Source organism: Anabrus simplex, chromosome 11 (assembly GCF_040414725.1).
Source record: "Anabrus simplex isolate iqAnaSimp1 chromosome 11, ASM4041472v1, whole genome shotgun sequence".
In the NCBI taxonomy this organism is placed as follows: Eukaryota; Metazoa; Arthropoda; class Insecta; order Orthoptera; family Tettigoniidae; genus Anabrus; species Anabrus simplex.
The window spans coordinates 10894845-10920789 of NC_090275.1; positions in this window are offsets into that span (position 1 = coordinate 10894845).

Consider the following 25945-nt stretch of genomic DNA (forward strand, 5'->3'; position numbering starts at 1 on the left):
GCGACTTTTAGTGGTGGGAGGATCCGACGACAAGTACGGCTCGTCAGATGCAGGCCTTTGATTGGGCGACTTTGCGCGTCGTCATGAGGATGAAATGATGATGAAGACGACTCATAAACCCAGCCCCCGTGACAGTAGATTTAACCAATTATGGTTGAAATTCCCCACCCTGCTTCGAATCGAACTTGGACTCTTGTGACCAAAGGCCAGAACGCTAATCATTTAGCCATGGAACCGGACATTAAATGCTCTGATAAGGTATTTTGATCTATTCATGTGACAAGGCTGATAATACTGCAAACCGTCGAAAGGTTGTGTTTGGCCAAAAATCCGGAAGAGGAGCGGCCATCTTCGCTGTTATTTAACAAATCTGCGAAGACCTTGAACAGCCTTCTCATTCATGAAAGTTAAACTCATTAAGGGAACGAGCTCTTAACATGCATAGAGGTTACTTCTGGGTAGTACCTCAATTAATCTGATGGCCTTACTGGGTCCTTCAATTTATTACCTATAAAATTCGTACAGGAAGGGTTTGGTTGGTATTACCGGTTAACAGAATTTGTAATGCAGAATATTCTAAACTCGTTTGTGATGAAATATTTCGTGCATACGAGGAGTAAAAGGAGGCCATGTAAGTTGGGTTCCGAGCGGACTGTTTATCGTTTTCGAGTAAGTTAGGTGCTTTATGCTTCTTAACTGCACAGGTCATGTTGACTCGGTATCCGGCCCGCCTGATTGTCATTGGTCTGACACCGTGCTTGGCCGTTTCGAGTCCTGTTGGTGGAGAGAAGTTTCACCGTCAGAATGTTGGCCGGCTGGAAACGAGAGGTGGTGGTATACAATTTATAATCACTAGATTCGTGTCAACTGGATCTTATGATGAAGAAGACAATTAATCGCCGAAGAGGAATCCAGTGAGGACTGACAGACAGGATGGATAATGACGTTTTTCACAATAGCAATTTCCTTCTTTCTGACATTCCTTTCTCCGTCTGCTTACAGTAGCCTCGCAAGGTTTGCTTAAACAAGTGTGTTTATCTGTTTACTTGCTCTTCGTCTATTGCAGTGTTTTGCCAGATTAAACTGTAACAATGCCTGGAGTCTTTGCCAGAAGAATGTTCCGAGCAGTCACTGACGATGTACAAATATTGCCCAGTTACGTCCGTCGACGTAGAACGATCATTTTGAGCGTATCAATTACTTCTGTCCGACAACAGAAACTCACTGACTCCTGAAAACATTGAAAAACTGTTGAAACCTTCTGCAATGCATCATTTTGTAAGGGATGAAACATGTTTATCAATTTACCACTGAGTTAAATTAAATAATTTGTTTGGTAATTGTGTTTTGATTTAGTTTTAGTGCATATTTTCGTGCATACTTTCAACATTTTTAGTGCATATGTGTATGCATATTTTCGGATTTTTTATTACATACGAATCCGGGCCCTACTTATAACTTTCTTGTCGTGCACTGTTGACAACAAAGGCTAAGTCCAAAGCTACAGAAATGAAGGTTTTTCCAGAGTAAATTAGAACTACCCATGGACAAGAGGCAGACTCCTACATCTTCCTCAGTTACCTCGTAGTTAATGTGACAAAAACAATGGAATGTAGCCCATTTCTGGGAAATCTATATATATAAAATAAGAGTTTTCTCTGTACATTGCTCAGAATTTGAAAAGACTGATATTTCTGTACCGGTCATGTCCACAGTAACAAGGAAATGCACTTTTTACTTTTCCGTAATGTCTGTCTGTCTGTCTGTCTGTCTGTCTGTCTGTCTGTCTGTCTGTCTGTCTGTCTGTCTGTCTGTCTGTCTGTCTGTATGTATGTGCACGCACCACGAGAAAACGGCCGAACAGAATTTCATAAAAATCGGTATGTAAAGTCGGGGGACGATCCACTACAATCTAGGCTATAAATAATTTTATTCACGCTGAGTGAAATGGTAGTTTAGGGGAAGGCCTTAAATTTAATTCTCAAATATTTATATTATTAGTGGTCCTATCCATAAATATTACATAACTAAAGTTATATATAATTCAATTTCCGATCATTTATGTCTTATACATTTTTACCGAACAGGCTTTGATAACAAAGATATTCATGAATTTGTATTTTTGTTGCTAAGTCCATATTAGCGCCAAGTCACGAGAAAATGAGTAAACAGAATTTAATGAAACTCTTAATGTAAAGTCGGGGAATAAGGAACTACACTCTACGTTATAAATAATTTCGTACGACGACCTAACATCACAGAGTCGAAAGAAAACTAAATGTGAAGGCCTACAATACAGAAAGCTCATAGCATTGAGCAACAATAACATTACGTTGAGCACTGTTTGTTGTGATGTGCTTTGTGTCTTCTGTTGCCAGTCGTGTCCGATAGATAGGATTACTGCTGTATACCGAGTATTTTTTTTTTAATTTGCTTTACATCGCGGGGGCTGCCTGGCCGAGGCGGTAAATGCGTGCTCGGTTCGCCCGGAAGGACGTGGGTTCGAATCCCCTTCAGGAAGTCGTAAAATTTAAGAAACGAGATTTCCACATCCGGAGGTGCATATGGCCCTGAGTTTCACTCAGCCTACACCAAAAATGAGTACTAGGTTAATTCCTGGGGGCAAAGGCGGCCGGGCGTAGAGCTAACCACTCTACCCCATCACGTGGCGAGGTTAACAATGGTGGAAGGCTTTACCTCCCACTCCTCCAATGGCCTTCATGGCCTGTACGGAGGTGACTTTGCTTTTTTTTTGCTTTACGTCGCACCGACACAGACAGGTATTATAGCGACAATGGGATAGGAAAGGGGTAGGAGTGGAAAAGAAGCAGCCCTGACGTTAATTACGGTACAGCCCCATCATTTGCCTGGTGTGAAAACGTGAGACCACGGAAAGCCATCTTCAGGGACGTCAATAGTGGTTTTCGAACCCACTACCTCCCGGATGCAAACTCACAGCTGTGCGCTCCTAACCACACGGCCAACTCGCCCGGTCGTACCGAGTATAACAGCCTGCCTGAATATTGGAGGGAAGTAGCAGGGGAGTTAGGGAACTTTCTTCTTAAGCATGCCATTCCTCTGGTTCATAAATTTTCTGATACTACTGGTACGTAACAAACTGGTTCATCATAGCATTCCAGCTATTCAATCCCTACTCTGAGGCACTGATTGGAATGAGTAGTGTGTATATTTAACGGAACAATGGCAGAGGAGTGTTCATGGCTGTCTGCGACCTGGTCACTCCAGCAGTGGAACTTCGGCATCGTAGTGCTGTTCGTTAAAAGTCAGAAAATGTGCGGTTTTTCATTTGAGCGAGTATTTTATATGATAGCATTGCTTTTAATCCCTACATTCGTACTGACGTTTTTGTAATGGCCTAAGTTAACTACAGTTAGGAAAACCACAAATACAGTCTTTCTGAGAATCCCGTAGCGAAGCACGGGTACATCAGCTAGTTATGAAATATATTAAAGTAACAGAAAGGAAAGTCGGTACAACACGTGATTTCGTTTATCTAAAAAAATAAGAGGCTCATCTAATTCTACAGCTGACAGAAATTTGATGTCAATTTTACGACGTCTTACGGCTCAACATGGCGATAATTAGAGCCCTGAGTGGATATCCGCATCCGCGAATGGATATCTACGGTTATTGTAGATATTTAACTAGAGTATACTACACCCAAGGTACTGAAACGGATAGATCTGTAAACATAACAAAATAGGCATCAGAACGCCTACAGTCGCAGGTTTATGAAGAACCACCGACGTATTGACCTTTGTTCCTTCCCTCCATTAACTGAGGGCAGCAGCCAGTTATGCTTAGGTCATATTTACGGCTTTATGGTCTCAAGGTTCTATATATATCACCATTCCCCCATACCACTGTCAAGGGTCGCCTAACCACAAGCAAAAATAAAAGTGTACTTGAGTGAAAATCAATAAACTTAATTATTTAGAAATTACGAGAAAAAATATCCGCTGTGTCATAGAGTTTGTAGCCTTTAAGATAGTAACTTCACGGATATCCTCATCCGTGCAGGACTCTGGTGATAATTTGGACTGGTTTTATAATATTTAGAAATTCGTAACTCCTACAGAACGTCGCCAAACTCAGTGAAATACATGCATTCAGATGTAAATATTGGAGACCGAGCAGAGTTCCAACCACACCGTCGGATGTCTCGAAAATAGTTTTCCGTGGTTTCCCATTTTCACATCCAGACAAATGCCAGGACATAGGCTACAGCTCTTTCTTTCCTCTTTACCCACTTTCATTCACAGTCATTCATTAGCTCCTCAACTAAGGCTGGCGTGAGGAAGGGCATCCAACATGAGATCTAATAGAAGAAAATCATCTTCAGTTTCATAGTTTTTAACCTACCCAGAAAATACATAACGTCTTGTTATAAAAATGATTTAAAACTATAGTTAACAAACGATCGTTTCATTATTAAAATAATAATAATAATATTGCTTTAACTTGCCACTAACTACTTTGACGGTTTTCGGAGACGCCGAGGTGCCGGAATTTTGTCCCGCTGGAATTCTTTTGCGTGCTACCGAGATGGAGCTGACGTATTTCAGCACCTTTGAATACCACAGGACTGGGCCAAGATCGAACCTGCCAAGTAGGGGTCAGAAGGCCAGCGCCTCAACCGTCTGAGCCGCTCAGTCCGGCTGTTAAAAGTCCTATATTACCGTATATTGAATATTTGTTTTAGATATTGTACATGAACTTCTGTATCGACGTAAAGTTCAGCTCCATACAGTACATTACAGCACTCACGGAAAGACGCAGTGAACGGAACCAAAGCACTGGGCGCTTTCTTGCTGATCACCGCATATTCGTTTTAGCATTCATAAACTCCGAGTTGGCCTTTGCTGGCGAGACCTATGTTTACAGTGTACTAAGTCTTCTGGTATAGGCTAGAGCAGTTTTGTTACTTTCATTGATCTGTCTCTGTCTTACCCTTGGCTTTGACAATATGAACGTGACAGGTATGAGCCAGTCCTTCGGCAGCCAGTGCCTGCTGTGAATGGTGTGAAAATGTTGCACATAGGGTCGGTTGGTGCATGCATTTCAGAGGGCTTGGCACACTCATATGTAATAGCAACTTCTGGCTGAGTGAGGAAAGCAAAGGGTAATTACCTCACTCCTCATTTCCCTAGTACGCCTCTTCAGTGATGCCTAGGCCATCTATGACAGCTGATGGCAGAGCTGTTGAGGATCCAACCAGCCTTCGGGCCGAGGAATGAACAAACAAACATACATACATACAAACTCCGAGTAGCCACATGACGAACACTTTGAGAACCTTTACTTGCTAGTTGCTTTACGTCGCACCGACACAGACTGGTCTTATGGCGACGATGGGACAGGAAAGGGCTAGGAGTGGGAAGGAAGCGGCCGTGGCCTTAATTAAGGTACAGCCCCAGCATTTGCCTGGTGTGAAAATGGGAAACCACGGAAAACCATTTTCAGGGCTGCCGACAGTGGGATTCGAACCTACTATCTCCCGAATACTGGATACTGGCCGCACTTAAGCGACTGCAGCTATCGAGCTCGGTACTTTGAGAACCACTGGCCTATCTGACCTCTTCGCCCCAAAACTGTCCCAGGTGCCCCGAATGCGGGGCCTCACGAGCACTGGGTGCCTGTGAGTGTGGACTGCTAAGTGATGGCCTCTGTTTGTACTCCGCCGCCAAGGACACGGCGCACTTCCGGACTTCATTCCTTCTGCTGCACAAACAACACCCACTACAACTCGTTCCTCGTCAACAACACGAGGCAGGCGATAAAATGTGATTATTATTATTATTATTATTATTATTATTATTATTATTATTATTATTATTATTATTATTATTATTATTATTATTATTATTATTATTATTATTGTTGTTACTTCTTCGATAGAGTCTTCTAGGGACCACGTGGCAATTTAAATGCGTCATCCCTTGTTGTTCGTTCTTCTTCCTCCAGTACTCCTTCATCTGGTTACTATGTCTCCCTTTCCTCTCCTCGGACCATTTCCCTCCCAACCTTGGAATACTTCGATTTCTAAAACTTTGTTTCTAAATCTCTGTGTGTGTGTGTGTGTGTGTGTTGCTGCTTCTTCTCTTATATTGTTTCTTTCCAAATCTCTCTAGACTTCAAGAATCCAGGCTGTTGACTTCTTGTTCCAAAGATATTTGAAGATCTGTTTGATTAACCTGTTGTCATCCTTTCTGTATAAATGTCCAAAAAATATCAATCGCCTCTTCTAACATATTCAGCTATACATTCACTAGCGTATAGGCATTCCGGTTTGACTTATGTGTTGTAGTGTTGTACTTTGAGGGTTTTAGACAAACACTTTTTGTTGTAGATATTCCTAGTTATACCGTATGCTCTTTCCATCTTTTGTATCCTCTCCTCTATAGCAGATTTTTCTAAACCATTTTCTTGAATTGTCTCACCCATATATTTGAATTTCTTTACCTTTTCTATTTGACCAATATCTTTTATTATTCATCCTAAAAAATGTGTCCAAAAAAATTTCATACGTCTCCTCCGTGCAGTATTGATGAAACTATCTGTGTAATTATAGAGGTTTGCAGTTCGCTTTTTGATCCAAATTTCATTTTCTTGTGTTAGACGGAATTTTTTTTCTAAGAATTTTACATTTTTGTTTTTCAAAATTTGCAATTTTAGAATGACATCCTAAAGTTAAGGTTTCTGATGCATATGGAGCTTCCGGTAGAATAACTGTTTTGTAATATTTCAATTTAGCATTTAGGTTCTAACTCTATTATTATTATTATTATTATTATTATTATTATTATTATTATTATTATTATTATTATTATTATTATTATTATTTGTTAACATTATAAACCTGAGTCGTGGCACAAGTGACTGACCTTGGTAGATTGAATAGGAGATTTCAGAGACGAATCTCAAGTAATAGGTTCTATTCCAAGCTAATGATTATTGTGGTAGTTAAGATTTCTGATCTGGCACGAAAATGCTAACTAGACAAATTCTAACGACTTCGATTTTAAGTCATGAAAAGAATAGATCTTATGTCGTGCATCTTTCTGTCACTCCTTTCTCTTCTTGTGAACGAGCGAAAGAAGCACGCGTAACAGAGAACGACCGGTATCGTCCATTAGGGAATGCTAGGAGCCAGACTTTTGGTAGCAAGAAACATTGCCCGTGGCAACTATCCGGTTACTGTGGGACGAGGAACTCTTGAGTAGAACACTAGTGGTGGTGAGCCGGATATTCATGGTGACAGATCATACATGATTTCCTTGTAAATGACATTGATTACTCTCCTCCTGATATCTGTACGTAACTAAGAGCGGCATTTTTCCAAGGCCTGCCTATTAGCTCGCTCCTTTTTCCTTTATTCCTGAGCTTTCATTAAATTGATTACAATTTCTAAACCATTCAAGTAAATTGTATACTGTAAAGGGTATTTTTGACTTACATGTGGTCATCTGAAAATTTGTGCAACGAAATAGTGTTATGTAGCAAAACGTGTGTGTTGCGATAAACAGTACCTTGTCATGGTCATCCATCAATACTTCTCATCACAGTTGCTAGGTAACATCGTCACACATTTGATTGAACCGCACAATAATTATGATAGTTGCATTTTTTCAAACGGAAATTAATAACGTTGTTTTATCTTCATATGATTAGCGAGGTGAATATCTATCTATCTATCTATCTATCTATCTATCTATCTATCTATCTATCTATCTATCTATCTATCTATCTATCTATCTATCTATCTATCTATCTATCTATCTATCTATGTATCTATCAATCAATCAATCAATCAATCAATCAATCAATCAATCAATCAATCAATCAATCACTACTGATCTGCATTTAGGGCAGTCGCCCAGGTGGCAGATTCCCTGTCTGTTGTTTTCCTAGCCTTTTCTTAAATGATGGCAAAAAAATTGGAAATTCACTGAACATCTCCCTTGGTAAGTTATTCCAATCCCTAACTCCCCTTCCTATAAACGAATATTTGCCTCAATTTGTCCTCTTGAATTCCAACTTTATCTTCATATTGTGATCTTTCCTACTTTTAAAGACACCATCCAAACTTAGTCGTCTATTGATGTCCTCCCACGCCATCTCTCTACTGACAGCTCGGAACATACCACTTAGTCGAGCAGCTCGTCTCCTTTCTACCAAATCTTCCCAGCCCAAAATTTGCAACATTTTTGTAACGCTACTCTTTTGTCGGAAATCGCCCAGAACAAATCGAGCTGCTTTTCTTTGGATTTTTCCCAGTTCGTGAATCAAGTAATCCTGGTAAGAGTCCCATACACTGGAACCATACTCAAGTTGAGGTCTCACCAGAGACAAATTTATTTCGATTAATCTCAAGATATGGTTTATAAAATGATATGGGTGATATTTTACTGTACACTATAACATTAAAAACACGCATTGCGAACTCTATTTGACAGACTTGTTGTTGTTTCGTATGTTGAACAATTCGTTGGGATCTCTCGTCCACGGTATAAACCTAGGAAGCGTTCGGACAGACGTTCTTGCCTCCGCTCAGTGTGTTTCGTACGCATACACCTTCCTCGGCAAATGCTCTACACAAAGGTGGAAACCACATCAAAATTCATTGGAAAGTTCTCGAAACTGGCCCGCACAAACCGACAGACACCTGCCTGCGACTTTCATTTGCACAAACAAATATTCTAGTTATAAAACTAATGAGACCAACTATGAAGGCATATAGGAGAACTAGTACAATGACGTTTTAGCCACCAAGCTTTATGAAGTCTGTCGGTCACCCAATGCGCCTCCTTCACTCGGGGCTGCTGATCTGCCAGAGGTCACCATCTACAGACCACTCCCAGTCCACAGGGCGCTCGACGTCCCACTGTACGGATGGCTTCACTTTTTTTGCGCATTCTGCTGCGAAATTCTTGGATTTACTCGATTTCCCTCTATTCTCCTGAACTCGTTTACAGAAGGTAGCTTCTAATCCATTTATTCCGAAGATATTTATACATTTTGCAAATCTAGAACAATGTTCAAGGGACCTAATCAGGAACGTATGCAAGTGGTAGCTAATACGACACACTCTTAGCACCACGGAACCGCGAGCTATATTCATTTTACTACATCGCGTCAATATCGATTTCCGTGGTAGAGTGACGGCGTCTGGTTCAAACCCGGCAGGGGTGGTCGGATTTTTGACAGGTGGAAAAAAGTCCATTCGACACTCCATGTCGTACGATATTGACATATGATCTCTGGTGACACATTTGGTGTTTACCCGACAAAATTCATTAAAAAGCAGCCACAGGCGCCCAACAGAGATTGGGTTTACTGTGCCATCTAGTAAGCCTAAAATAAAACAGAACGTCGAAACTGGCGAGCAGACAGCCAGATGGCGTCAAATTAAAATGTCTGTGTCTGCATGCGGTAGCTGAGACCGTACGATTATTATTATTATTATTATTATTATTATTATTATTATTATTATTATTATTATTATTACTATTATTATCTTCTTCTCGCAACATGTTTGATCTGCACTAAGGGACTGGATTAAATTGTGCATTAGGCGGGCGAATGCAGACGATAAACATTGGCCTACCAACATGTTCCATAAGCTGTACATTTCTCTCTCATTCATGACACTGAAGGATCAGTTCACTTTGGTAGTGTATCCACTGCACTCATTAAAGTTTCCAAGTCGTCTGGTTTCCACAAAATTGCTTTTGTCTAGCGAGCGAAATAAGTCACAAAGTCGTCTTGCATTTTTATCACCAGAACTAACTTCTGTCTGCCCTGGTGATCTCCAAATTAATGCGGGAATTTTAAACAACCGTCCACCCGATTTATGATTTTAATCGAATAATTAACATAATTTTTACTGCAACGGAGTTCCTGTGCTTTCCCCCTCAAATACAGAACTAATTGAAACTAATATCAAGGAATATTTTGATCCTTCTCTTTTATAACCGAATATTAACAATTTAGATATACTTTATAGTTGGAAAGTTATAAGGTCGAACTTTCTACACGTTCCCGTGTGACGGTCGAAATTCTACGCAGGGAAACAGTACAGGAACGAAACGTCAAGGTATCAGTGATGTCCTAAGCAAGACCGACTCCAATCCTCAGACCTTAATGCTACTCTCGATCGTTCAAAGATGGCGAATCGAGTAGCCGGAATTGTTGGAAATCTGGGTTCGTTTTGGTTTGTTGTTGTCGTATGTAGTCTGTGTAATTTTATGAAAGTTGACGATAAATGTTAATTTCCTTGTAGAATATAAGTGTGCGAGTGCATTTATATGAGTCAGTGGACACATACGATCTGTAATTATACGCAGTAATGTGAGAATATGCTTGTTTTGATCGTGTTTTTACCCATTAAAGAACATGAGTGCACTAGGTGGGCCAGGTTTTAGTCTAACTATGGCAATGCCTCTCATACAACTATTCTTAAGTTTCCCTACGGAATAGAACATTAAGATAGAAATGGATTAGGATTATACATTGTGATTATTTTATTTTGAAGTCCATGACAAAACTGTAGCGTGCATACGTCATTTTGAGAATAAGTCTGAGGTTAGGGAAGCCATTTCTCTACTTTCAAACTACTCGTGTTCCTCGAAAAATATTTAGATAGAATATAACTGATATTGTGTTATTTCGTCAGTGTCTATGTGCTTCAAAGTGTCGAGTTATTTAGATGCAAGTTTATTTTACAACAATCTGTGTTTTGTCTGCGGAAATGTTTGGCTGAATCTTGGATTATAACAAAACTTATAAGTGTAAGAGTTGGGGCAATCTGTATACTGTTACACGGAAGAAATAGTGACTTAGAGGGATTAGCTGGGTTTGTAACGTAGGGTTTTACTCTACCAACACCTTCCGATTCATGCTGTGGTTATCTGTTATCAAGCAGACTGCGCCGAACTGAAGCTCGTGCATGTGGTTAAATATCAATGTTTAGTCAACAGAGTGATTGCACTCATGTTCTTTAATGGGTAAAAAGCGATTATATCTTTAGTGTCTGAACGTTTCATTACTAAGGTTACTAACATTGTGTGAAGTGTTGTTATGCCATATGTCAACATTATGTTAACTTTACCAGGGCCGTTCATTGGGTTAACATAATCATTTCGGGTGTACTTGGGCTGAGTGACTCAGTCGGTTAAGGTGCTGGCCTTCTGACCCCAAGTTGGCAAATTCGATCCTGGCTCAGTCCGGTGGTATTTGAAGGTGCTCAATTACGTCAGCCTCGTGTCGGTAGATTTACTGGCAATTAAAAGAACTACTGCAGGACTAAGTTTCGGTACTTCGACGTCTCCAAAAACCGTAATAAATGTAGTTAGTGGTACGTAAAGCCAATAATATTATTATTTCGGGTGTACTTCCTATTCCTTGGGTGCTGAATTTAAGAAATCGTCCACCACTTCCAAACAAGGCAACAAATTGTGTTTTACAGTTCTCATGAGAGCGAATAAATCGAGGAATTTCGTACCTTAATTTATTTTGAAACAATCAAAATGATGTTAGAAGTATCACTTCAACAGTTTTATAATGTATTTTCATCTATCCAGCGAAGTGAAATCTAATAAAAAGCTTTATTTGATGAATTGAAATTTCTAAATAATCAGCTTGTTGGTCTCTTTTCTAGTAGAATATATGTGATTCTTGTTGGCGAAGCGTTTTCATGCGTGCAAAAGTGATTTTCCCTATGATGTTACATTTATCATGTTTATTTACCGCCGTTTATATAATATGTACGTGATATTTTCGTGTTAGCCAATACCAGCAATCCGGCTATTTCGGCCGCCATGTTTTTTTAAAAATATATTACCGTCTGAGGATTGGAGTCGGTCTTGTCCTATCCTAAGATGGCTGCTGTCTATTGGAGGCACACTGCACCTTGATCCCTCTGACAATTAAACTGTTACCTTTTATGTTTTTCGCACTGCCCACCCGACCATGAGTCGAATTATTTCTTGGTATTGGCGGGTGCTGCGTCTTGGTGTCTATCAGCTGTAGAAGTTGACCGCTCGGCTGGATGGCCTTCACGTTCGCTCCACGGGGCCTGTCGCTTGTGACGTCACACAAGTAAACCAGTCTCGTATACTAGGAAACGGTGACGTCATTAACCTGTTCAATGCGCTCACAACAGGGTGGAGTGGGTAGGGTATTAAGAAGTGGTGCATATCTTAAATTCTGTGTGTGGGTTACGCATTTGTATACATTTACATCAAGTAGTGACATCATCACAACTTGTGTTGAAGATTCTCTACATAACAATAGCTATTATTCAGATTTTATGGCGTGCAGGAAACTTCTCAGAAACTGTTTGATTTTAAGGTTATGTTTGGGATGTTATTTTTAACGAAATGAACTATGAAGGTCATGGAGATTAGTGTATATAGTGGCGTACCTCTCCCAACCAGTCATCGTTGATCTGCATTTAGTGCTGTTACCCAGATGGCAGATTCCCTATCAGTTGTTTACCTGGTCTCTTCTTAAATGATTTTAAAGAACTTAGAAATTTATCGATCTCTTCCCCTGATGAATCATTCCAATCCATAATATTCATCTTCTTATAAAATAATACTAGCACAAATTACTTTTCTTAACTTCCAACTTTATCTTTGTATTCCTATCCTTTAAAGGTCCACGCAAGCTTATTCGTCTACTAATGTCAGTCCACGCTATCTCTCCACTGTCAGCTTGGAACCGCTCAGTCTCCTTGCCCCCAAGTCTTCCCAGCCCAAATTTTGCAATATTTTGATAACAGTGCTATTTTTTTCGGAAATCATTCAGAGCAAAACATGCTGCTTTCTTCTGAAACTTATCCAGTTCTCGTTTCAAGTAGTCTTAATTGAACCATACTGTAATTGGAGTCTTACCAGAGACTTACGCCCTCTCTTTTACATTCTTACTACAACCCCTAATACCTCATAACCATGTGAAGAGATCTATTACCTTTCTTAACAACTTCGTTAATATGATCACCGAAATGAAAATCATTCTTTATATTAACATAGGAACTTAGATTATTCCCCACGAGGTAGGCCTACTTTCACCCCACCAACTCAGTAATTAAAAGTGAGATGACATTCCCTCTTGGTGAAACTTACAACCTGCCTTTCCATCTCGTTTACAATCACACCAAGTCTTCTTCTTGTCGCTCACAATGCTGCAACTGGAGTATAACATCATCTCTAGTTCTTCACTCATATCATTCATGTAATGTAATAAAACATAAATGTCCAACGATTCTTCTACCTTGGGAGACTGCTGCCTCAGTCATTACAAGATCCGATAATGCTTCCTTCTCTGAATTATATTTTCTAGAAATTTAACCGCCCATTCGATTACTCTTTTGTCTCGCCAATAGCGTTCCCTACGTTCTCAGTCATATACATTTTTTTTGCTAGTTGCTTTACGTCACACCGACACAGATAGGTCTTATGGCGAGGATGGGAGAGGAAAGGCCTAGGAATGGGAAGGAAGCGGCCGTGGCCTTAATTAAGGCGGTGAGACGTAAAGCAAATAGAAAAAAAAAAAAAAAAAAAAAAGAGAGAGAGAGAAAAAAGAGAAAACGCAGTACAGTAGATGGACTCCACTTGCAAGTAAACATTGGCAACCCGCGCACTACTACACAGTCTACGAGATTGAGACATCATCATTAACAATCAGCATCAAATAGAACGGCAGATACCGAGAACTCTACCTCTGTAGTGCGATTAGCTGCCACCCCCGAAGGCCCGGGTTCGAGTCCCGGCTCTGCCACGAAATTTGAAAAAGTGGCACGTGGGCTGGAACGGGGTCTACTCAGCCTCGGGAGGTCAACTGAGTAGAGGAGGGTTCGATTCCCACCTCAGCCATCCTCGAAGTGGTTTTCCGTGGTTTCCCCACTTCTGCTCTCGGTAAATGCCGGGATGGTACCTAACTTAAGGCCACGGCCGTTTCCTTCCCTCTTCCTTGTCTATCCCTTCCAATCTTCCCATCCCCCACAAGGCCCCTCGCTGAGTCCGAGGGAAAACAAACCCTGCATGGTAAACAAATTATGAAAGAAAGAAAGAAGCAGATACCGAGGAAAATATTCGGAGCCAAGGTCCAAGACGGTATCTGGATGCGTAAAAACTCGCAAGAACTTTACTCGCCGATCGAACGATTGACTTCAGTAGCGCGGAAAAGACGTGTGTAATTTTATGGAAGAAACGGCTCGCGATTAAGCAAGAACATCTTCACCATCATCAATGAAGCCTGGCTACTAGGTGTCTCAGAAGTCAATATTGACCCTCTGCCAAGTACACAGACTGCATATAGACAGAAAATCAACTCTCACATATTTACACAGAACGAGTCGACGTCCAGACACTTGAAACTCAAGACGACCGACTCATAACGAAAGGATGAGGGACGTTTGCGAAGATTAAAAAGAAAAGAAGTTCAGCAAAAAGCAAAGTCATCTTAGAAGTTATGAAGATCCTGGGAGGGGCGGAAGGTAAAGGCTTGCACTATCCGTGATGGCGTAGCGTGTTTAGCTCTACGCCCGGCCACGTTTGTCACCAGGAATTAACGTGGTACTCATTTTTGGAGTAGGCTGAGTAAACCTCAGAGCCATGTGCACTTTCGGGAATATAAAACGAGCAAGAAGACGGACGTGAATTAATGGTTCTACGTGCTCTTCAGAGGTCCCACAATAATAATAATAATAATAATAATAATAATAATAATAATAATAATAATAATAATAATAATAATAATAATAATCATAATAATAATAATAAAGGTTCATGTTTGTGGGTTACTGTAGTTCCTAGTTCGTGAACCATGGGCAACGGCTGAGTGGCCTAGTAAGTGGTCCTGAGAGTCGGGATACCAGTTGCTATGGAATGGGAGTGGGCATCTCGGACATATTCTGAGTCGTGGCCCTCCTTGTGCTCAGGCGGCTAGGACTATACAATTCACCGGTGGTCCATAACCCGTTAGAGGAGAGATCCTCACTTGGACTATGTGCAAGTAGGGCATCATCCTGCTTCATGAATTTACCGAGCTCAGAACACATTAAGCAAGCCTCGGACCTATGGGAGTAATGGAGTCCCACTCCCATTTGACAGGCGAGGGACTCCTTGGAAACAACTTGGCGAACGAAATGGAATTCGATGGGGAGCTATCAATATTAATGGGGCTTATGGAAGAAAGAAGGTAGAACTGGCTGAGTCAGCAAAGAGGATGCATCTGGATGTGCTAGGAGTAAGTGATATTCGGGTAAGGGGAGATAAGGAGGAAGAGATAGGAGATTATAAAGTGTACTTGACGGGTGTTAGAAAGGGAAGGGCAGAGTCTGGGGTAGGGCTCCTTATCAGGAATACCATTGCACGCAACATAGTTTCTGTTAGGCACGTAAATGAGCGAATGATGTGGGTAGATTTGTCAGTGGGAGAAATTAGGACAAGAATTGTGTCCGTGTATTCACCATGTGAGGGTGCAGATGAGGATGAAGTTGACAAGTTTTATGAAGCATTGAGTGACATCGTGGTCAGGGTCAACAGCAAGGATAGAATAGTGCTAATGGGCGATTTCAATGCGAGAGTTGGGAATAGAACTGAAGGATACGAAAGGGTGATTGGTAAATGTGGGGAAGATATGGAAGCTAATGGGAATGGGAAGCGTTTGCTGGACTTCTGTGCTAGTATGGGTTTAGCTGTTACGAATACATTCTTCAAGCATAAGGCTATTCACCGCTACACATGGGAGGCTAGGGGTACCAGATCCATAATAGACTATATCTTAACAGACTTTGAATTCAGGAAATCTGTTAGGAATGTACGAGTTTTGAGTAATTTTCGATGATACAGACCACCATCTGACATGTAGTGAACTAAGTATCTCTAGGCCTAGGGTAGAGAAAGTGAAATCTGTCTGCAAACGAATAAGGGTAGAAAATCTCCAGGACGAGGAAATTAGACAGAAGTACATGGATATGATTAGTGAGAAGTTTCGAACAGTAGACAGTAAGCAGGTTCAGGATATAGAAAGTGAATGGGTGGCATACAGGAATGTTGTAGTAGAAACAGCAAGGGAATTCCTAGGAACAACTGTGTGTAAAGATGGGAAAAGGCGAACATCTTGGTGGAATGATGAAGTGAGAGCAGCCTGTAAACGTAAAAAGAAGGCTTATCAGAAATGGCTCCAAACAAGGGCCGAGGCAGACAGGGATTTGTACGTAGATGAAAGAAACCGAGAGAAACAAATAGTTGTTGAATCCAAAAAGAAGTCATGGGAAGATTTTGGTAATAACCTGGAAAGGCTAGGTCAAGCAGCAGGGAAACCTTTCTGGACAGTAATAAAGAATCTTAGGAAGGGAGGGAAAAAGGAAATGAACAGTGTTTTGAGTAATTCAGGTGAACTCATAATAGATCCCAGGGAATCACTGGAGAGGTGGAGGGAATATTTTGAACATCTCCTCAATGTAAAAGGAAATCATCATGGTGGTGTTGCAAACAGCCAAGCTCATGGGGAGGAGGAAAATGTTGGTGAAATTATGCTTGAGGAAGTGGAAAGGATAGTACATAAACTCCATTGTCATAAGGCAGCAGGAATAGATGAAATTAGACCTGAAATGGTGAAGTATAGTGGGAAGGCAGGGATGAAATAGCTTCATAGAGTAGTAAAATTAGCGTGGAGTGTTGGTAAGGTACCTTCAGACTGGACAAAAGCAGTAATTGCATCTATCTATAAGCAAGGGAACAGGAAGGATTGCAACAACTATCGAGGTATCTCATTGATTAGTATACCAGGCAAAGTATTCACTGGCATCTTGGAAGGGAGGGTGCGATCAGTCGTTGAGAGGAAGTTGGATGAAAACCAGTGTGGTTTCAGACCACAGAGAGGCTGTCAGGATCAGATTTTCAGTATGCGCCAGGTATTTAAAAAATGCTACGAGAGGAATAGGCAGTTGTGTTTATGTTTCTTAGATCTAGAGAAAGCATATGACAGGGTACCGAGGGAAAAGATGTTCACTATACTGGGGGACTATGGAATTAAATGTAGATTATTAAAATCAATCAAAGGCATTTATGTTGACAATTGGGCTTCAGTGAGAATTGATGGTAGAGTGAGTTCTTGGTTCAGGGTACTTACAGGAGTTAGACAAGGCTGTAATTTTTCACCTTTGCTGTTTGTAGTTTACGTGGATCATCTGCTGAAAGGTATAAAATGGCAGGGAGGGATTCAGTTAGGTGGGAATGTAGTAAGCAGTTTGGCCTATGCTGACGACTTGGTGTTAATGGCAGACTGTGCCGAAAGCCTGCAGTCTAATATCTTAGAACTTGAAAATAGGTGCAATGAGTATGGTATGAAAATTAGCCTCTCGAAGACTAAATTGATGTCAGTAGGTAAGAAATTCAACAGAATTGAATGTCAGATTGGTGATACAAAGCTAGAATAGGTCGATAATTTCAAGTATTTAGGTTGTGTATTCTCCCGGGGTGGTAATATAGTAAGTGAGATTGAATCAAGGTGTAGTAAAGCTAATGCAGTGAGCTAGCAGTTGCAATCGGCAGTATTCTGTAAGAAGGAAGTCAGCTCCCAGACGAAACTATCTTTACATCGGTCTGTTTTCAGACCAACTTTGCTTTACGGGAGCGAAAGCTGGGTGGACTCAGGATATCTTATTCATTAGAAGTAACAGACATGAAAGTAGCAAGAATGATTGTTGGTACAAACAGGTGGGAACAATGGCAGGAGGGTACTCGGAATGAGGAGATAAAGGCTAAATTAGCAATGAACTCGATGGATGAAGCTGTACGCATAAAGCGGCTTCGGTGGTGGGGTCATGTGAGGCGAATGGAGGATGGTAGGTTACCTAGGAGAATAATGGACTCTGTTATGGGGGGTAAGAGGAGTAGAGGGAGACCAAGACGACGATGGTTAGACTCTGTTTAACGATTTAAAGATAAGAGGTATAGAACTAAATGAGGCCACAACACTAGATTCAAATTGAGGATTGTGGCGGTTTAGTAAATTCTCAGAGGCTTGCAGACTGAACGCTGAAAGGCATAACAGTCTATAATGATAATGTATGTATGTATGTATGTATGTATGTATGTATGTATAATAATAATAATAATAATAATAATAATAATAATAATAATAATAATAATAATAATAATAATAATAATAATAATAATAATGGCGTGTGGCCTGGTGCGAATCTTTTGACTTTTTGACTCCCGTAGGCGACCTGCACGTCGTGATGAGAATGGAATGATGATGAACACGGCACATATACCCAGTCCCCGCGCCATGGGAATTAACCAATTAAGGTTAAATTTCCCGACCCTGCCGGGAATCGAACCCGGAACCCTGTGACCAAAGGTCAGCATGCTAACCATTAGACGTGGAGACGGACATAGCAATAATAATAATAATAATAATAATAATAATAATAATAATAATAATAATAATAATAATAATAATACATTACACCAAACCCAACACGGAAATATATTTCAAAATATCTAAACTTACTGATACAATGAGTCTGTGTCGAATTCGATTTATAAGTCATCTCCAAAGAATGAATAACTCCAGGACTTACTTATCGAATACACAATTTTTTTTCAAATCAAACGTACGAGATCAAAATGGTACAAGCAAGTAGAGAAAGACCTCGCTGAATTAGGATCACCAAATCTGCAGGATAGGAGTATGATCAGGAAAATTGTTCACAGAAGGCGATTTGAGGAAGACGAGAGGACACCAACACGACGTTCTTGGTCAGAGGAACAGAAATTACAAGAATCGATGGAAATGAAGAAATGCTGGGCAAAGAGGAAAGCTCAACAGATGTTGATTCCGCGTAGTCCTATGTGACCCATTCGCGCACAAGAATCATCATCAACTTCTTCGTCATCTACCGAATTCGGTGGTCCTTTTGCCATCGAATGTTGCCCAGAGCGAGCAAGAGGTCTCTATCTGAGTCTGACATTCTCCTATTTACCAGTTTTCGCTGTTTTATCTCTCTTCTCTGAATTTATCGGTCAACTGTTGTTCTCTTTCAATTTCATGCCCTTTTGCCCCTTAATTCCATATGATTTTGCTTTACGTCGCACCGACACAGACAGGCGACGATGGGATAGGAAAGGGCGAGGACGTGGTCTTAATTCAGGTAAAACCGCTGGTTTGAAAATGGGGAACCACGGTAAACCATCTTCAAGTGGGCTTCGAACCCATTATCTCCCGAATGCAAGCACACATCTACGTGGGGGCGGCAGAATAACACCCACGGTATCCTCCGCCAGTCGTAATAGGCGTCTAAAAGGGGTCCCAGGTGCTCTGAACTTGGGAGTTGGCGACCACGGGGTCCTTAGCTGAGTCCTGTCATTGCTTCCACTTACTTGCGCCAGACTCCTCACTATCATCTATCCTATCCGACCTCCCTTGGTCAACTCTTGTTCTTTTCCGATCCCGACGGTATTAGGCCTAGGGACTCTTTTATTCTTCCGAAACCTTCATTTTTCGAAGTGTCAGATCCCTCTCTCTGATTAGTGTTATATAGAGGATGGTTGCCCAGTTGTACTTGCTCTTAAAACAATAATCACCACCACCATCCAAACCACGAATCCACTTGGTCGGTGCCGTTACTTTCTTTTTGCCGCTGCCTTTATTCTTGGAAGGATCAAACTCTTCAATTGTGCCGCCCCCCCCCCCCCCCGCCACCGCACCACCCCGTGTGGTTAAGTCAGAAGAGGGTGGTTGTACAGTACAACGCAACAATTCCTTCCCTGTACGGTTGGTGGTAGGGAAGGGACTCGGCCGTAAAACTGGGCCAAACCCACACCACTTCCCGATCGCAACAAACCGGGAGAGGGGGGGGTGAAGGCAACAAGAATAAACAGAATGAAAGGGCGGTTTACCAGTTTTTCTTTCTCTTAAACAATAATAAGCACCACCACATGTTTCGCAGCATATGGCATTGAATGCTTTCCTCTGCCGCGTTAAGGCTGATAATCTACCACTGATCCACAATAATTTACTACCACTTGTTTCTCGTATTTAAGTACTTATAAATGTCAAGTGACTGTGAACAGGCTGACTAACTAGGGAAGTGCGTTACGTCGTCAGAACCGGCAGAACCAGTCAAGAGTGGAAGGAAACTCTGGTGCAGTCTTTCTGCCAGGGTCAAAGACACATAGGAGATTAAAAAAAAAAAGTTAATAGAATGCGTGTACAAATCTCTATCGAAAAGACAGAGTATATGACAAACATCAAGGCAGCTCCTAGATGAATGACAACAGAAGGAGCGAAACTTCAGAAGGTGGAGAGATTTAAATACCTAGGACAATGGACATAAACTGGGCTGTCAGAAAAAAAAGCAATGGGAGCTCGAATAAACAAAATGAATTTAGCAAACTAACTATGAACGTCTACAATAACAGGATTACTTCAATTAATGCAAAATTGAGACATTACCGGACAGAGATCCGCCCTGAAGCCTTATACACTGCAGAAACTCTTAACCTAGTAAGAACAAAAATACTTAAAAGATTAGAAATGGTGGAAGGAAAGATTCTCAGGAAGAACAGAGGAGGGTCAATTTAGAAAACGAGCGAATCAAGAACTGCATAACAAGATAGAAGAAATCTCGGCCATCATAGGGAAAAGGAGCGTGTTCTCTTTACACATCCTGAGAATGGACCAGGGGACAGTTTATTATGAACAACAGAACCAAAATACGCTGGATCCAAGAGGTACAAAGAGATCTAGAAGAAATGGGAATACTGTATCCAAATATATACAGTACAACAGAGTGATTTTAAATAAAAGGATCAGCCCTGCACAGGTTTTCAGGACAGAACTAGCCACAGAACAAAATCATTATGGACAGAACAAAGAAGGTTGCAAACTATGGGAATGAAAGAATATTGGATAAGGAGAAACGAAGCTGATACGAATTAACGAGCTTCTCAGATGGTCAAAACGAAAAGAAGATGGAAAAATTGTTTCTTCCTTGTTGATAGATGAGGTGAATTTCCTGGCAGAAGAATTTCCCATACAATAGAGAGGAATTCCGACAAATGAACAACATCTGAAAGCCCAGAAGACTCGAGACACGTTAACTGCCGACGGCGTGTTGGATGACGAGACATTGGGTTGTTCCATCCGTGAAGATGACCAGCTCAATGCCTCTGAAGATGTGTCTGCTACACAGAAAATTTCAGACGTAGAAAGCGAAGGAAAGACCTCTCAATTGGAATATGCACCGTTGCCACCAAATACATCGAAGCGGATGTTCGATGAAGATTATCTGAAGGGAGATTACGCATTAAGCAGAGAAACGAGAGTCTTAGAATGCTATCAAAAACCACTCCAGGAAACTCTCCCACGTCAGAGCCCTATACAGGCATTGCAGGACACACCGATGAGAATATATGACAATCATCAATAGAAAGATCTTCGAGGACTTTATCACGATGGTTGTGTCGAACAGCTTATCGGACGGATAGCGCTGCAATACAACATGCATGCTGCGCATTACATCAGCTTCAAGGCATCCTTCCGATGGGCGCAGTTCTTCAAAACTGGGCTGAAAATGGAGCAGAATATAAAACTCCCATCACGTAGTTCGGGATCGCGTGAAACTGGGAAGACAGCAATAACTTATTGCAATTCATTCGTTTGATACATGGTTTACATTATCTTTGCTACAACTATTATATATTAGTACATCAAATATTATAGTTAAAACTACCATACCCATTATACACTTCATTACAACCTATCTCGTTTCTCGTTTTGTCCTAGATGTAATGCAGTGTATCTTACCCTTCATTATTTCCTTTTGTGCTTGCTTTATTCTTTCTTATTTCGGCATAACTATGGAGTCTCCGCAATGTTAGTCACGAGACACCACTGTGTGGCGCACGCGAAGTGACTGTCCAGTGTTTAATCACGGCCGACTTGATGCGTCGCTCTAGCTAGAGAGAAGCGAGAGATCCAGTCGGCCGTGGTTTAATACTTAGGTTTCCGCTAGTAGCCCTGAGCCGTTGCCTACGAGATACACAAGGCCGGGAAATACAGCACACTAGACTCGTCCTCGAGATACTTCCGGCAAGTTCGATAGAAGGCAGTTCGGATTTAGGAAAGGTTATTCCACTGAAGCTCAACTTGTAGGATTCCAGCAAGATATAGCAGATATCTTGGATTCAGGAGGCCAAATGGACTGTATCGCGATTGACCTGTCTAAAGCATTTGATAGGGTGGATCATGGGAGACTACTAGCAAAAATGAGTGCAATTGGACTAGACAAAAGAGTGACTGAATGGGTTGCTATATTTCTAGAAAATAGATCTCAGACAATTAGAGTAGGCGAAGCTTTATCTAACCCTGTAATAATTAAGAGGGGAATTCCTCAAGGCAGTATTATTGGACCTTTATGTTTTCTTCTATATTGTACCGGGCGGTACACCTCCACTCCGCTCATTTAAAATGTGCGCCTGTTGAAACTCCTCTGCTGGAGGAAGTCTGAACTTTATTGACAGTATTAATTTTCTACCGTCTCAGAAGATGTCACCACGTGGAAAATTTTGAGTTTTTGAACTGTGTCATTTTTGATGTGTTTTTGTTTCGCTTGAAGTAAGAAGTGTGAACTTTCTCTTCTAGAGGACACTACTGAAGATCTACAATAGTGCAACCTAGTGCGGAGTCAAAGAACTATTTTTTTTGGAGAAAATTTAATTTCAAGAGTTTGTTCTTTGTTAAATTTCTTTCTATCATTGTTTAAGTTGGCAATATTTACCCCTTTCTTCCCCTTGTGTTGAACCTAACCAATCCCGAATTTCTTAAATTAATTTCTATCCAATCAGATGTATCTTCCCCCAACTTGAATCTGTTGCGGGGTCCTATCCAATAAAGAGTTTGTGGGAGGGTGTTTTCTTTCCCCTAACGCCTAGAAACTTCCGCGAGAGTATTTAAACTGCTGATTTTTGGGTCTCTAGGCCACTTCTGTTCCATCTTTCAGTGTGTTAAGTACATAGCAGGGGGTGGGAAGCGCCTCTTTCTTCTCCAGCCGTTCAACACAAGGTAATGGCCGATTAATAACTTCTTTCTTTGCTAGCTCAGCAGTTTAACTTTCGGGGCGGGTTCTAAGCGTTCAACCATGTAACCTTTTCCTAAAATGTAACTTCTCTTTTCATCTATTCTCTTGTAAAACGACATATTGGGATAGAGAGTGCTAACCCTCTCGAGCTCCCACTCACATTGTCTTGAGGTGAACTTATTTTCTCAACCTATTTTTCGTTAATGTAAAACAAATTGTTCTTTTCTTAAGTCACCTCTTTAGCATGGGATTAGCCCTTGTATTAACGGCCTAGTGCCAAGTAGGTCTTAATCAAAGTGTATTAGGAGTGCAAGTTCGCCTCCTCTCAAATTGTTATTTTAGAGGTCATTTAATTAACCTGCTTTTCTTTTAATAGACCTCAGTAGATTGGGTATTTTACCCCTGTGTTTATGTCCGTTGAGGACAACTTGAAGGTGGAGTTTGGTGTGGCCTGGGAGAGGCTTAAATTTTGAGAGCGAGTGGCTCTTTTGAAAATTCTGGGTTGTATGCCTCATGGAGGTTTTTCAGTGTAATTTGGAGCAAGGGCTCCTAGGTATGAATGGGGTTTTCTCCCCCTCTGTTAAAACTTGTGTTTGAGGTAAAACTGAGCTGATTGCCCAAGCATTGTGAAGTCAGGGCGCGAAGCCCAAATTCTGTAAATATTGTAACTAACCCCTTTTGAATTGCTACTTTGTACCTGCCATGCTTGTTATTTCTTTGTTTTCGAAAAGAAAATATAACCTTGTTAACTTTTAAATTAATTTTACATTGCACTATAATTTCGTAGCTTGAAACCCATTCACACCCGCACCTTCTTTCACCTCTACCTACCACGGAAAAGTCCGTAACATATATATAAATGATATGAGTAAAGGAGTGGAATCAGAGGTAAGGCTTTTTGCGGATGATGTTATTCTATATAGAGTAATAAATAAGTTACAAGATTGTGAGCAACTGCAACGTGACCTCGAAAATGTTGTGAGATGGACAGCAGGCAATGGTATGTTGAAAAACGGGGTTAAAAGTCAGGTTGTGAGTTTCACAAATAGGAAAAGTCCTCTCAGTTTTAATTACTGCGTTGGTGGGGTGAAGGTTCCTTTTGGCGATCATTGTAGGTATCTCGGTATTAATATAAGGAAAGATCTTCAATGGGGTAATCACATAAATGGGATTGTAAATAAAGGGTACAGATCTTTTCACATGGATATGAGGGTGTTTAGGGGTTGTAGTAAGGATGTAAAGGAGAGGGCATATAAGTCTCTGGTAAGACCCCAACTAGAGTATGGTTCCAGTGTATGGGACCCTCACCAGGATTACCTGATTCAAGAACTGGAAAAAATCCAAAGAAAAGCAGCTCGATTTGTTCTGGGTGATTTCCGACAAAAGAGTAGCGTTACAAAAATGTTGTAAAATTTGGGCTGGGAAGAATTGGGAGAAAGAAGGCGAGCTGCTCGACTAAGTGGTATGTTCCGAGCTGTCAGCGGAGAGATGGCGTGGAATGACATTAGTAGACGAATAAGTTTGAGCGGCATTTATAAAAGTAGGAAAGATCACAATATGAAGATAAAGTTGGAATTCGAGAAGACAAATTGGGGCAAATATTCATATATAGGAAGGGGAGTTAGGGATTGGAATAACTTACCAAGGGAGATGTTCAATACATTTCCAATTTCTTTGAGATCATTTAGGAAAAGGCTGGGAAAACAACAGATAGGGAATCTGCCACCTGGGCGACTACCCTAAATACAGATCAGTATTGATTGATTGATTGATTGATTGATTGATTGATTGATTGATTGATTGATTGATTGATTGATTGATTGATTGATTGATTGATTGATTGATTGGATTGATTGGTTGATTGATTGATTGATTGAAGTGCCGCTAGAGTTCTCTTTACTGATCTGTCTCGCCCGCTCATTGCAACACGTTCGAATATGAAAAAATATAAAAATTCATTAAAACTAGTAATTTCAGAAGGCAGCAAACAGATTTGAGATCAAAGATAGACCAAGAGCAATTTTTTGACTTATTTTCTACAACGTATTTCTTACAATATGCTTAAACGAAATAAGTAATTCACGAAAGAAGCAGAGAAATCTGATAGCGAGGTTGTCACTTCTTACCGATTCCTTTAATTGTGCCTCAGAGTATCCGATAAGCGGATCGAGATTGCGGTCATAAATAACTTTGGGTTTAATCGCCCTTTCACCAATTATCAGCGATCCAATCTTTTCCTCCGCACATCTGATATTTTGACATTCGTATTGAAGCCGCTGTTTGGTGAGCGATGTTGTGCCCGTTACGCAAATATTTAGCGTCGTTTCACCGTATTTCTCTTTCTCCTTCCCGTAAAATTAAATTTGTGTTCGCCTCTGTGGTGTAGTGGTTAGTGTGATTAGCTGTCACCCCCGGAGGTCCGGGTTCGATTCGCGCCCCTGTCACGAAATTTCAAAAGTGGTACGAGGGCTGGAACGGGGTCTACTCAGCCTCGCGAGGTCAGCTGATTAGGGGTGGGTTCGATTTCCACCTCAGTCATCCTCGAAGTGGTTTTCCGTGGTTTCCCACTTCTCCTCCAGGCAAATGCCAGGATAGTACCTAACTTAAGGCCACGGCCGCTTCCTTCCCTCTTCCCTGCCTGTCCTTTCCAATCTTCCCATCCCTCCACAAGGTCCCTGTTCAGCATAGCAGGTGAGGCTGCCTGGGCGAGGTACTGGTTATCCTCCCCAGCTGAATCCCCCGACCCAAAGTCTAGTGCTCCAGGACACTACCCTTGAGCGGTAGAGGTGGGATCCCTCGTTGAGTCCGAGGGAAAAACCGACC